At 39.1% G+C, this 14,441-nt stretch overlaps 1 protein-coding gene and 2 pseudogenes across 4 annotated transcripts in view; 1 reads left to right on the forward strand and 2 right to left on the reverse strand.

Moving 5' to 3' along the window:
• Positions 1-14,441, reverse strand: part of ZFYVE9 (zinc finger FYVE-type containing 9) — a 135,017-nt gene that overhangs the window by 101,059 nt on the left and 19,517 nt on the right. The window lies entirely within an intron of this gene.
• LOC106998604 (anaphase-promoting complex subunit 10 pseudogene) lies at positions 504-1,452 on the reverse strand (annotated as a pseudogene). Its single transcript, XR_013412988.1, has 2 exons — positions 1,388-1,452; positions 504-1,293 (listed from the first exon to the last, which is right to left on the reverse strand). The product of XR_013412988.1 is annotated as an anaphase-promoting complex subunit 10 pseudogene (transcript).
• Positions 2,093-2,745, forward strand: LOC144333398 (mitochondrial import inner membrane translocase subunit TIM14-like; annotated as a pseudogene).

Here is a 14,441-nt window from a genome sequence, read left to right on the forward strand (position 1 = left end):
ACTCCTGAGTTCGAGGAATCCTTCCACCTCAGCCTCCCAAGTAGCTAGGACTACAGGCATGTACCACCACATCCAGCTATTTTTTAATTTTTAGTAGAGATGAGGTCTCACTATGTTGCCTGGGCTGGTCTCGAACTCCTGAGCTAAGAGATTCTCCCACCTTGGCCTCCCAAAGTGCTGGGATTACAGGAGTGAGCCACCACACCTGGCCCATTATCCAATTTTGGACACAAATTACTTTAAATGTATTTGCTATTCTAGTTTAGTAACACTAAAATACACATCTCTTTGTTTACTGCACTTGTTTTAAGAATTATTTACTCAAAAAAGGAATCATTCGCTCAAAAAATTGGAACATATATCCCCCTTTTATTGGCAGAGATGAGGTTTTGCCATGTTGCCCACACTGCTCTTGAACTCCTAGGCTCAAGCGATCTGCCTGCCTCGGCCTCCCAGAGTTCTGGGATTACAGGTGTGAGCCACCACGCCCAGCTACAGATGGCTTTCTTTTTTTTTTTTAGAAATGTAAAATATGTGAGCTTTATTACATGTTAAAGAAAGATAATATGACCCAAATTTACCAAAGTTACAATAAAATATTTTTAAACATACACAACATTGCAAATAACTGATGCTTTTTTCAATAAAGGTACCTGATATACTATTTAAAGACAGGATAAAACAAAGATACGTTTAATGACTTCCATATCATTTTAAAGTCATCTTATTGAACAACACATCATGAACTCTATAGTTGTATATCTAGGAAATTTACCAATGGCGCTCTCTTCTACCGGTGTGTATATTTTAATTTGTCTCACATGGGTGTCTCTTCCATTTTGATGACTGGCTAGAACAGCAATCTGTATCATGAATGCGCAAGTTGGCTTCCTATGATTATCAGTTAAGGGAATGTGAATCCAGTCACTTGGTTCCACCAATTCAAGTTGCCGAATTTCTTGAAGGTTGTGAAAATTATTTCCTACTTTGGCTGAGATCTTGCTTGGAGTATAGCTTTCATCAGATTTGTAGTCTGCATAAATACATAATGTCTTAACTGTTGTTTTTCTTCTGAATTGGATGTTCACTAAATAAGGCTGGGAACCATCTGATTGCCAATAAGATTCTAGATTGTCATCTCGTAACTGATCTACTCCAAATCCTGGTTTGCAAGATGAGAGTGACCAAAAAGCCTGTGACCCAATGTCCCGTACTGTTCTAGTCCTTTCCAACTGCTTAGGGTCAGCACCAGGAGATGTCTTGTTTGGTGTGGTCAGTTTTTAAATATTCTGGCTGCTTGCCAAAACTCAGGTTCTCAGGATCTCCAGCAGCTCTGTGCCACTCCCACTCGGCTTCCTAGGACAGCCTGGGTTCCCCAGTGACCCACATGTGGCTTTTCAAACTTATAAATATAACAGTGTCAATTTCACCAGCATTGAATACTATCAACATTTTCTATTTTTTGTTACATAAGCATAAAATTTTAATTTCTACCTCTTAGTGTCTAGTAAATTAAAATATTTCTCCATTGTTTACTAACTCACTAAACATCTTTTTGCCCATTTATATATTGAAAATGTGATGGTTTTAACTAATGTAGATGCTGTAAATAATAAAGATACTTTGCCAGTTGACATTCTATAACCAACTTCTGATTTGTTCTGCCAGAGAGAGCACTGATTTAAGACTCAATATACAACAATAATATAAACTCTGTGTTTTTCTTTCTTTTGTCACCTAGACTGGAGTGCAGTGGTATGAGCACAGTTCACTGCAGTCTCGACCACCCTGGGCTCAGGTGATCCTCCTGAGTAGCTGGGACCACAGGTACATGCCACCATGCCCAGGCTGGTCTAGAATTCCTGGGCTCAAGTCATCTGCCTGCCTCGGCCTCCCAAAGTGCTGGGATTACAGGCATGAGCCACCACACCTAGACTGTTTTTCAAATAATTCTCTTCTTTAAAAAAATTATATCCGGTGGTTTGTGCTTGCCATCAGTGGCTGTGTCAGTCTCTGGTAAAGGTGTGTCACTGTTGGCCGCAACCTCTGGGCTGGAATGAGCCATGCTCCTGGTGCAGCAGGGAGTCCAGCCATGGCCAGTACAGTGGTAGCAGTCAGACCGACCATTGCTGCTGCAGGATTTGCTGGCTGTTATGTTTTACAACCCATAAGGCATGTAGAACCTCAAGTAAAACAAATTTTTCGGCCAGGCATGGTGGCTCATGCCTGTAATCCCAGCACTTTGGGAGGCTGAGGTGGGCGGATCATGAGGTCAGGAGATCAAGACCATCCTGGCCTCCTACAGGTGAAACCCCATCTGTACTAAAAACACAAAAAATTAGCCAGGTGTGGTGGCACATGCCTGTAGTCCTAGCTACTTGGGAGGCTGGTGAGCCAAGACTGTGCTACTGCACTCCAGCCTGGGCGACAGAGTGAGACTCTGTCTCAAACAAAACAAAACAAAAAAACCCCAAAACAAACAAACAACAACAAAAAACCCCCAAATTTTTCAAAGTCTACCAAAATCTGCCTTCAGTGGAGGCTATTACAGAGGTGTGTTTGAACCCGAAATGACAAAATGGAAAGTAGCATTAACAGTAGCTGTAAGCACTACTGCCAATAAAGAGAAAATAAGAGGTGCTCATTGACAAATTACGCTCTTAAATCATCCAGGTAGATCTTCTTCTATCATAACCAAAAATCAATGGAGCAAAAGATTTGCTAGAATGTCAAGCTAAAAAATGAAGTGAATGTATGAATTTTAAGTTCATATTACTTTACGTATATGAGTACCAATTTTTTTGTAATAAAATGCCTCAGCGCTACAACAAAAATGTGACCTAGATTAAATGGATAAATTTCCAGAAACACAACATTTACCAAGACTGAATCAGTAATAAACAGAAAATCTGAATAAACCTATAACTAGTGGGGAGATCGAATCAGTAATCAAAAACTTCTCAACAAAGAAAAGTCCTAGATCAGATGATTTTGCTGGTAAATTCTACCAAACATTTAAAGAACACCAACCCTTCTCAAACTCTTCCAAAAAATTGAAGAGGAGGAAACACTTCCTAACTCATTCTATAAAGCCAGCACTATCTCAATACCAAAACAAGGCAAACATATTATAAGAAAACTACAGACCAATATTCTGGATGAATGTATATTGATACAAAAATCCTCAAGTAATTAATAGCAAATTAAATTGAACATATTAATAGAATTATACACCATGACCAAGTGATACTTATTACTGGAATGCAAGGATAATTCAACATACAAAAATCAATTAATGTAATCACATTACCTGAACAAAATGAAACAAAAAACCCCAAATGATCATCTCAATTCATACAGAAAAACCATTTAACAAAATTCAACACTTTCATGATTTAAAAAACTTTAAAACAACCCTAGTAACAGAAGTAAATTATCTCAGCATAATAAAGGCCATATATTAAAAATCCAGAGCCAACATCATATGCACTGGCAAAAGACTGAAAGCTAGTCTGGCCAACATGGTGAAACCCTGTCTCTACTAAAAATACAAAAATTAGCCAGGCATAGTGGCCTGTAATCCCAGCTACTCAGGAGGCTGAGGTAGAAGAATCACTGGAACCTGGGAGGCAGAGGTTGCAGTGAGCCGAGATCACGCCACTGCACTCCAGCCTGGGTGACAGAGTGAGACTCCATCTAAAAAAAAAACCAAAAAACAAACAAACAAACAAACAAAAAACGACTGAAAGCTGGCCAAGCATGGTGACTCACACCTGTAATCCTAGCACTTTGGGAGGCCAAAATAGGCAGATCGCTTGAGCCTAGGCGTTCAGAACCAGCCTGGGCAACACAGTAGACCTCGTGTCTACTAAAAATTTTTAAAAATTACCCAGGTGTGATGGTTCACACCTGTTAGTCCCAGCGACTCAAGAGGCTGAGGTTGGAAGATACCTTGAGCCCAGGAGGCTGAGGATGCGGTGAGGTGAGATGGTGGCAGTGCACTCAAGTCTGGGTGACAGAGTGAGACCCTGTCTCAAAAAAAAAGACTGAAAGAACTTTTGCTTTAAGATAGAAAAAAGATAAGGTTATGTACTTTTGCCATGTCTATTTAATATAGTATTGGAAATTTAGCCAGAGCAATTAAAAATAAATAAAAGGCATCCAAATTGGAAAGGAAAAGGTAAAATTATCTCTGTATACTGACAACATATGCTACATTCAGTAAACCTCAAAGATTCCCCACAAACTAACACACAAAAACTGTTAGAGCTAATAAATGCGGCAAAGTTTCAGGATACAAAATCAACAAAAAAGTCAGCTGCATTTCTACATACTAATAATGAATTATCCAAAAACGAAATTAAGGAAACAATTCCATTTACAATAGCAACAAAAAGAATAAAATACCCAGAAATTAACTTAACCAAGGAGGTAAAATACTTGTACAATGAAAACTACAAAAGACAAAAGATTGCCAAAAGAAATTAAAGAACATATAAATAAATGGAAAAACATCCCATGTTCATGGACTAGAAGACTTATTATTAAGATGTCAACAAATGCCCAAAGTGATCTCCAGATTCAATGCAATCTGTATCAAAACCCCAACTATGTTTTCTGCAGAAACAGAAAAATCCTTCTCAAATTCAAATTGAATCTCAAGGGATCCAAAATAGCCAAAATAATCTTGACAAACAACAACCCCAGAGGACTCTCATTCCGTGGTTTCAAAACTTACTACGAAGCTATGGTAATCAAAACCGTGTGGTACTGACATTAAAGACAGACATAAAGACCAATGGAATAGAAAAAAGCCCAGAAATAAACTCTCACTTACATGGTCCAATAAGTTTTGACAAGAGTGCCAAAACCATTCCGTAAGAACAGAACAGTCTTTCCAACAAATGGTACTGAGAAAACCAGATACCCACATTCAAAAAAATAAATCTAAGCTAATACTATACACGAAAAATTAATTCAAAATGGATCAAAGACCTAAACACAAGCACTAAAACTGAAAAACACTTAGAAGAAAACATAAGGGAAAGACTTCATGACATAAAATTTGGAGATGATTTCTTTGATACGACACCAAAAGCACAGGCAACAAAAGAAAATGTAAGTTGGAGTTCATCAAAATTAAAAACTTTGGTGCATCAAAGGACAACAGAGTGAAAAACCCAAGAATGAGAGAAAATATCTGCAAATCATTTATGTGATAGGAGACTGATATCCAGAATTATATACAAAGAGCTCTAAAACTCAACAACAGAAAAGACAACCCAATTTAAAAATGGGCAAAAGACCTGAATAGACATTTCTCCAAAGATATATAGAGACCAGTAAGTACATGAAAAGATGCTCAACATCACTAATCATTAGAGAAATACAAACCAAAACCACAGTGAGATACCACTTCATACCTATTAATATGGCTATTATCAAAACAATAGAAAACAAGTGTTGACAAGTATATTAGTCCATTTTCACATTGTTATGAAGAACTACTGGAGACTAGATAATTTATGAAGAAAAAGGATTTCACTGACTCACAGTTCCACAGACTTAACAGGGAGCTTGACTGGAAGGCCTCAGGAAACTTACAATCACATCAAAAGGCAAAGGGGAAGCAAGCACATCTTACCATCGTGGAGCAGGAGAGAGAGAGCATGCAAAGGGGAAAGTGCCACACTTTCAAACAACCAGATCTCATGAGAACTCACTATTATGAGAACAGCAAGGGAGAAATCTGCCCCCACTATTCAATCACCTCCTACCAGGCCCCTCCCCCAACACATGGGGATTACAATTCGGATGAGATTTGGATGGGGACACAGAGCCAAACCGTATCAACGTATCATATACCATATATATATGTGGGAAACTGGAACTCTTGTGAATTGTTGGTGGGAATGGAAAATTGTGCAACTGCAGTGGAAAAAGAATATGGTGCTTAATCAAAAAATTAAACACAGGACTACCATATAATCCAGCAATTCTACTTCTGGGTATATACACAAAGAACTGAAAGCAGGGACTCAAATAGATACTTGTACACCCATGTTCATAGTAGCATTATTGGTAATAGGCAAGAGGTGGAAACAACTGAAGTGTCCATTGATGGTTAAATGAATTAACAAAATGTGGTACATACAATGAAATATTCAGAGTTAAAAAGGAACGAAACTCTGATACACGCTATGTGATGATTGGTATTAGGCGTCAACTTGACTGGACTGAGGAATGCCTAGATGGCTAGTATTGCTTCTGGGTGTGTCCGTGAGGGTATTGCCAGAGGAGACTGACATTTAAGTCAGTGGACTGGGAGAGGAAGACCCACGCTTAAATGGGGGTGGGCACCATCCAATCAGCTGCCAGCGCACTAAAACAAAGCAGGCAGAAGAAGCAAAGATAAGCCTGCTTGCTGAGTCTTCTGGCTTGCTTTCTCTTTTTCCTTATCAGATGTTTATATCCCCTCCTCCTGCCCATGTACATCAGACTCCAGGTTCTTTGGGCTCTGGATTCTGAGACTTGCACTAGCAGCCTCCTGGGGGCTCTCAGGCCTTGGGCCTCAGATTGAGGGCTGCACTGTTGGTTTCCCTGCTCTTGAGGCTTTCAAACTTGGGCTGAGCCATACCACTAGCTTCTCTTTCCCCAGCTTGCCAATAGATTATTGAGGGAATTCACCTTCTAACCATGTGAGCTGATTCTCCCTAATAAACTCTTGTATATATACATATATCCTACCTATTAAAGTCATATATATATCATATACCATATATATATCATGTATGATATATATATCTCCATATCCTATTGGTTCTGTCCTTCTGACTAATACATGCTACAACATGGATGAAATGTGAAGATAGACACAAAGGTACAAACATTGTGTAACCCCTCTTATATGAGGTGCCTAGAATAGTGAAATTAATACAGAGAGTAGAATAGCAGTCACCAGGCATCAGGGGCAAGGAAAGATGGAAAATTACTAAGTTTGAGATGATAAAAATGGCCGGGCACGGTGGCTCATGCTTGTAATCCCAGTGCTTTGGGAGGCCGAGGCAAGCAGATCACCTGAGGTCAGGAGTTTGAGACCAGCCTGACTAACATGGCGAAACTCCGTCTCTACTAAAAACACAAAAATTAGCCAGATGTGGTGGTGGGTACTTGTAATTCCAACTACTCGGGAGGCTGAGGCAGGAGAATCACTTGAACCCAGGAGGCAGAGGTTGCAGTGAGCCAAGATCACGCCATTGCACTCCAGCCTGGGCAATGAAGCGAGACTCTGTCTCAAAAAACACAAAAAGTTCTGGAGATAATTGTTACAGTCGTACAACAATGTGAATGCATTTAATGCCACTGAACCATACACCCTCAAACCCATATACACTGGTAAATTTTACGTTATGCATATTTTACCACAATAAAAAATTATGACTAGTATTTAGAATGTATCAGCAGACTAGATATTGAGAAGGAGATGGCTTTCAGGAGAAGAGATGCAAAAAACAAAAAATAGCATGAACTCAGTGCAAACATTTTCTAGCTACATGTACTTTATTCCACTTTGCACCTAAGTTAACTGTTAATAACATTTGGTACTGAGTGAGGGCCTACTATCTTTCTGTTTCCCAAGGAGCCCAACCAGTGGCCATGTTTTAAAACCAAAGGAAGCGAGGAGCAGTGGCTCACACATATAATCCTAACACTTGGGGAGGCTGAAGCGAAGGCGATCCGTTGACCCCAGGACTTCGAGACCAGCCTAGGCAACATTAAATTCTTTTAAAAAATCAGTGGCTGGGTGCAGTGGCTCACGCCTGTAATCCCAACACTTTGGGAGGCCAATGTGGGTGGATAACCTGAGGTCAGGAGCTCGAGACCAGCCTGGCCAACATGATGAAACCCTGTCTCTACTAAAAATACAAAAAATTAGTCGGGTGCGGTGGCAGGCGCCTGTAATCCCTACTACTTAGGAGGCTGAGGCAGGAGAATTGCTTGAACTCAGTAGGCAAAGGTTGCAGTGAGCCAAGATCTTGCTACTGCACTCCAGGCTGGGCAACAAGAGTAAAACTCCATCTCACGAAAAAAAAAAAAAAAAAAAAAGAAAAGAAAAGAAATTAGTTACGCGTGGTGGCACATGCTTGTTGCCCCAGCTACCCAGGAGGCTGAGGTAGGAGGATTGCTTGACCCTGGAAGGTCAAGGTTGCAGTGAGCCATGATTATGCCACTGCACTCCAGCCTGGGCAACAGAGCAAGAGTTTGTCTCAAAAAAATAAATAAATAAAACAGGATAAAAAAATCCTTAAGAAAACTGATCTCTGAAGTTATTGTCTTAATGTGCTACTAATACAGATTTTCTGTATTCACACCTAAATTCTCAAATGTTAAACAAAAATGACTTCAACTCAAGTTACCCAAAAATAAACTGCAACTAATTTAGCACATAACTATTCAAAATAAGAAATTTATATCTAATAAAATAAATATTAGACATTTTTCATCTTTCTCTTTGAAATAGTATTTAAGGAATTTGTTTTAAAAATGATGCCATAAAGGCCAGGCATGGTGGCTCACACCTGTAATCCCAGCACTTTGGGAGGCCGAGGCTGATGTATTGCTTGAGCCCAGGAGTTTTGAGACCAGCCCAGGCAACACAGCAAAATCCCATCTCTACAAAAAAATACAAAAATTAGCTGGGTGTGGTGGTGTGTGCCTGTAGTCCCAGCTACTCAGGAGGCTGAGGTGGGATAATTGCCTGAGCCCAGGAAGTAGAGGCTGCAGTGAGTTGAGATTGCATCACTGCACTCCAGCCTGTGTGACAGAGTGAGACCCTGTCTCCAAAAATTAAAAATAAAAATTATGGTGTAAATGCAGACATTCCTCTCAGAAATGCAAAGAAAATAACATAAAAATCACCATAAAGAAACCTATTTAATTGTTTTATTTTTATTCTCTCAACTTTATTTATGGGAAAGAGCATGAGTTATACAGCTGGCAAGACTGCTTCAGAGTTCTACCATAGCAGTTTCTTCAATGTTAATTAGGGATACCATCATCTCTCTCATAGGTTTACCAGGAAGATTAAGTTAGATAAAGCAGAGTAGGCACGAAACAAATGCCAGCTCCCTTTTGTTTCTAGAAGTCAAAGTCCCTGAGTTTGAATCCTAACTCTACTTACCGGCTGTGTGATTTTGAACAAGTTACTAAATCTTTCTAGGCCTATTTTGTCACTTGTAAATGTGGATTGCAACAGCAGCTACTTCCTAGGGTTGTTACGTGTATTAAATAAAGCCTGTAAGTCTGGATTTAGAAAAGCACCTGGCAAATGATAAACAATAAATATTACTACGTCATTCTCCTCACAACCACCACCACCACCACAATCTTTCTGCTTCCCACTGCAGAGCATCTGCAGCTTTGTAACTGTTCATTTCTCATTTCATATCTTTTTTTTTTTTTTTTTTTTTTGAGGCAGAGTCTCGCTCTGTCGCCCAGGCTGGAGTGCAGTGGCCGGATCTCAGCTCACTGCAAGCTCTGCCTCCCGGGTTCACGCCATTCTCCTGCCTCAGCCTCCTGAGTAGCTGGGACTACAGGCGTCCGCCACCTCACCCGGCTAGTTTTTTGTATTTCTTAGTAGAGACGGGGTTTCACAGTGTTAGCCAGGATGGTCTCGATCTCCTGACCTCGTGATCCGCCCGACTCAGCCTCCCAAAGTGCTGGGATTACAGGCTTGAGCCACCGCGCCTGGCCCTCATTTCATATCTTTAAGTCATCTACAGAAACATGAATGGTATGTTTTACCAGGAGGCCCATTCTTTTCCTTTTTTTTTTTTTCTGCTTCTCTTTAGTAAAAAACAGAATACTACACAATAAGAAAATGCTCACTGAATTAAAGAACAAATAATATGTCATAAATTTTTTTTTGTTTTGAGACAGAGTCTCGCTCTGTCACCCAGGCTGGAGTGCAATGGTGTGATCTCAATCTTGGCTCACTGCAACCTCCGCCTCCCGGGTTCAAACAATTCTTGTGCCTCAGCCTCCCAAGTAGCTGGGATTACAGGCACCTGCTAATTTTTGTATTTTTAGTAGAGATGGGATTTCACCATATTGGCCAGGCTGGTCTCGAACTCATGATCTCAAGCTATCCACCTGCCTCAGCCTCCCAAAGTGCTGAGATTACAGGCGTGAGCCACTGCATCTGGCTAAATTAAAAAAAAAATTTTTTTTTAAAAGAACAAATGAATGGAAATAGGTGGACAGGTAGCAGCACAGACTGGTCCTACAGAACTTTTCTTGCTTCTCCAACCTAAAATGCTTGTATTGCAGTTCTTTGAAGAACTGACTCCTCAACCTTGATGTGCCATCTATGTCACTTCTCAGATGCCTTCTCATACCTTCTTCTGCCACCCCCATTTTTTATATTATCCCTCCTTATCTCCTTCATAGCCCTTGCCGCAAATCATGCTTTTTTGTTTTGTTTTGTTTTTGTCACTGGCCTACTCTTTACATACCATGAGGGTAAGGAGCACAACATCATTGATGTAAACTTGCCACAGACAAATAACAGGCACTCGGTGTTTGCTGAATTAATCAATGATCTGGGACTCATTTACTCACTCATTAACAAACATTTATTGAGTACTTCACAGGTGCCAGGTATTTGTGCTGGATGCTGAATACAAAAACAAATCAGAGGCAATCTCAAGATCTTTACAACCTCATGGGGAACAAAGACAAAGACAATACTGTGTGATAAGTGCTATGACAGTCAGGGTGAGACCACTTTTAACCAATACAGCCTTTTGGAGGGTGTGTAATGGAAAATATTTCCCTGGGTTCAGCTTCACTAGAACCCATTAATTTAAATGTTGGTCCTGTTTTTTTTCATGCCAGAGGGCTAAAATCACATCAATTACAAGGCAAGACAAATTTTCATGCAAAGTATGAGGGAAACTGTAAAACTGACATGTAGTATTCCAAAGCAGCTACTTACTACTCTCATATCTATTCGTTCCCATCAGTATATAAGTAAATAAAAAACTAGGGAAAGAAACATTTTGGTTTGAATCTGTTCTTAAGTAGGAACAATACATATGACTAATTTAAAAATATTTTCCAAAGTTCTTAAACCCATTATATCTAAATTTGATACCATCATCTAAAGATTGAAGGCACTGGATTAAAAAAAAAAGTACTGCTGCATTAAGAAATAGTATTCATTTATTTTTTAATTCATCTAACAAGTATCTACTGAGCACCCACATGCCCTAGGGCTGAGGATACAGCAGCAATCAAGGCAGAAAAAAATCCTTACCCTCATGGAGCTTGGAACTGAATTGTAAAAACAAATAATAAACTAAGATAAGATATAAATGAAATCATAATTAGAAAGTCAGTAGATTAGCTGGGCACAGTGGCTCATGTCTGTAATCCCAGCACTTTGGGAGGCCAAGGCAAGTGGATCACTTGAGGTCAGGAGCTCCAGGCCAGCCTGGCCAACATAGTGAAACCCCTTATCTCTACGAAAAATACAAAAATTAGCCAGGTGTGGTGGCACATGCCTGTGGTCCTAGCTACTCAGGAGGCTGAGGCAGGAGAATTACCTGAGCCCAGGAGGCAGAGGTTGCAGTGAACTGAGATCACAAGAGATCACACCACACACTCCAGCCTGGGCAACAGAGACTCCATCTCTCAAAAAAAAAAAAAAAAAAAAAAGATTCCCATAAGATCATAAATTCCAATTTACATACCTCTGAATCCCCAATACCTAGCCTAGAACTTTTTATATATTAGACACAATATATGCTTGTTGCAGTAAAGGGAATATAGCTATAAATGCTAAGTAATTACTATATATGCTTAATTTCTACTGAAATGGAACAAACTTTCTTTTTTTTCTATATCTAACACTATTTTACAAAATCACATCGCTTGGGGTATTTTTCTAGCTGCATTCCCAGCACAACCCAATTAATATCTATGTTTATAAGCCCTTTGCTTCTGAGAAGCTCAAGGATTTTTACAGATATTATCTCATTAATACTTATAACATCTCTAAGGTAAATGAGGGAAAAAGATGAAATTATGAATCCATAATCCACATGAATCCATGAATTCATAAATTCCACAAATTCCACTCAGCAAAAATTCCAACCATTTTGCAATTTGTGATGCATTTTGTGCATCATTTTCTTTCTGAATCCACCTAAGATACCTATTTACTCATTGTAACTGGATGTGCTGGCCTTTACCAAAAATGTTTTCATTATTTACTTAAGAAAGCAAAAATTGGCCGGGCGCGGTGGCTCAAGCCTGTAATCCCAGCACTTTGGGAGGCCGAGATGGGCGGATCACGAGGTCAGGAGATCGAGAGACGATCCCGGCTAACACGGTGAAACCCCGTCTCTACTAAAAAATACAAAAAAATAGCCGGGCGAGGTGGCGGGCGCCTGTAGTCCCAGCTACTCGGGAGGCTGAGGCAGGAGAATGGCGTAAACCCGGGAGGCGGAGCTTGCAGTGAGCTGAGATCCGGCCACTGCACTCCAGCCTGGGTGACAGAGCAAGACTCCGTCTCAAAAAAAAAAAAAAAAAAAAGAAAGCAAAAATTTCAGAAAGTGTTACAGTAAGCAAAATACGGAACAACGTAAGAATGATGAATTTAATCTCCAAACAGTATTTCAGCTAACAAGAAGAAGACTGCAAAATATTTAGGAATTAGACACATCATTTTCTTCAAACTTTAGCAATCAGAGACCAACAGCCCAGTGTCAGCTTTAGCTTCTTTCTGCTCCCGGTAATTTGGTTCTTTTGTGCTAGGATTTTCTAGTAAACCTTAGTGACTGCCCACCTAGGAACCATTTTCCTCCTCTTTTTTAAAAATAAATTTTATTATATACATTTAAGGTATACAACATGATGTGATGAGATACATCCAGACAGTAAAAAGGTTACTATAGTAAAGCAAATTAACCTATCTATTGTCTCACATAGTTACCCGTTTTTGTGGCAAGAGGAACTAAACTCTGCTCATTTAGCACGAATCCCAAATAAAGTATAATTTTATTCTGCAGAGTCCTCATGTTGTAGATTACACGTCTAGACTTACTCATCCTACATATCACTACTTTCCCTTTTCCTTTGATAACAGAATCCCACCTTTAGTCAGCCAAAATTGTGCTCAGCCCCAGGAGATAAATCATGATTGATTAGATAATCCCAACCCCCTTTGCCTATAATTGTCATGGTCTAAAACTGGCCAGTAAATTGAAGGAAGTTGCTGGAGGTCCCTTCCTCCCTGATAGGAGGATGGCAAGAGTAGAGTAGGCTCTTTTGCCCCCCAGCCAGTTTCTTTGTGCTTAGGAAGTTGTCAGGTTGAGACCTGATAATTAGAACTGAGATACTATCTTCTGACATGAGGGGAAGACCAAGAGAACTTCCATGATCCTGTCTCTGCACCCAGACACAAATCACTGAGTCTCATAGCTTCTGTTTAGATGAAATAAATGTTATTTTCACCTAAGTCACTGGGGGTCAAATACTCTGTTCCTTGAAGCTGAAAGAACCGTAATTAATACAGATGGACCAAAAAATCAGGCAAGAAGGGAGGAAGAGATTAATCATTGAGCGCTATGACTTCTCAGATCTCATTTAATCTTGACAACAGCCCAATAAAAGCTATTAATCTTTTTTGGTTTCTTTTTACAGATTATAAAACTAAGGCTTAGTAAAGTTATGTAATTAATAGTAACAAAGCTGACATTTTATTCTAGACCTGGCACCAAATCTCAAAAATATAAAATCTCCTTCCCTCCTTATTTACAACTCTAAACAAACAAACAAACAAAAAAACTAGATGCGTTTTTAGCTAACAAAATTTGGGGAGAGCTAAGGAATCTCATTCTTACAACCTTGTCATAAAAATCTACAGACTTCATCTCTACTTCGTATCAAAGTTATATAGGAGAAAAGACAAAAATATGTGTGCATGTGTATAAAGAGTTCCAGAATGTTTCGTATAATGGCAAAAATCTCACAGAAAAAAGTGGAATGGATTCTAAGTGTAATATTTTTCAAGAATTAAACGTAATTTTTATTTTTATTTTTTGTATTTAAATGCATTTTTCAATAAATAATGAAATAAAAGTTAATGACAAATATTTCCTAAACTGAAAGAATAACTTCCTTATTTCAAACTATTACATTAACCAAGTAGCTATCAATACAGAAACCACAAAGTTTACACTTCCTCAATTCTCATCTCTTCATAAAAACTGATTCAGCGTAAATCATGGCAACAAAAAAAAAGTGTATATACTATCTAAGAATCAGTGAGGTCATTTTTTATACAGAAATTTACTAGAACTGGGTTTTCAAAAGTGCTATTTATGTCAACTCAACCAGACATATATTCACCTTACATTGCCTTTATTACTATCTAA

The sequence above is a fragment of the Macaca mulatta genome, chromosome 1, assembly GCF_049350105.2.
Source record: "Macaca mulatta isolate MMU2019108-1 chromosome 1, T2T-MMU8v2.0, whole genome shotgun sequence".
Classification (NCBI taxonomy): domain Eukaryota; kingdom Metazoa; phylum Chordata; class Mammalia; order Primates; family Cercopithecidae; genus Macaca; species Macaca mulatta.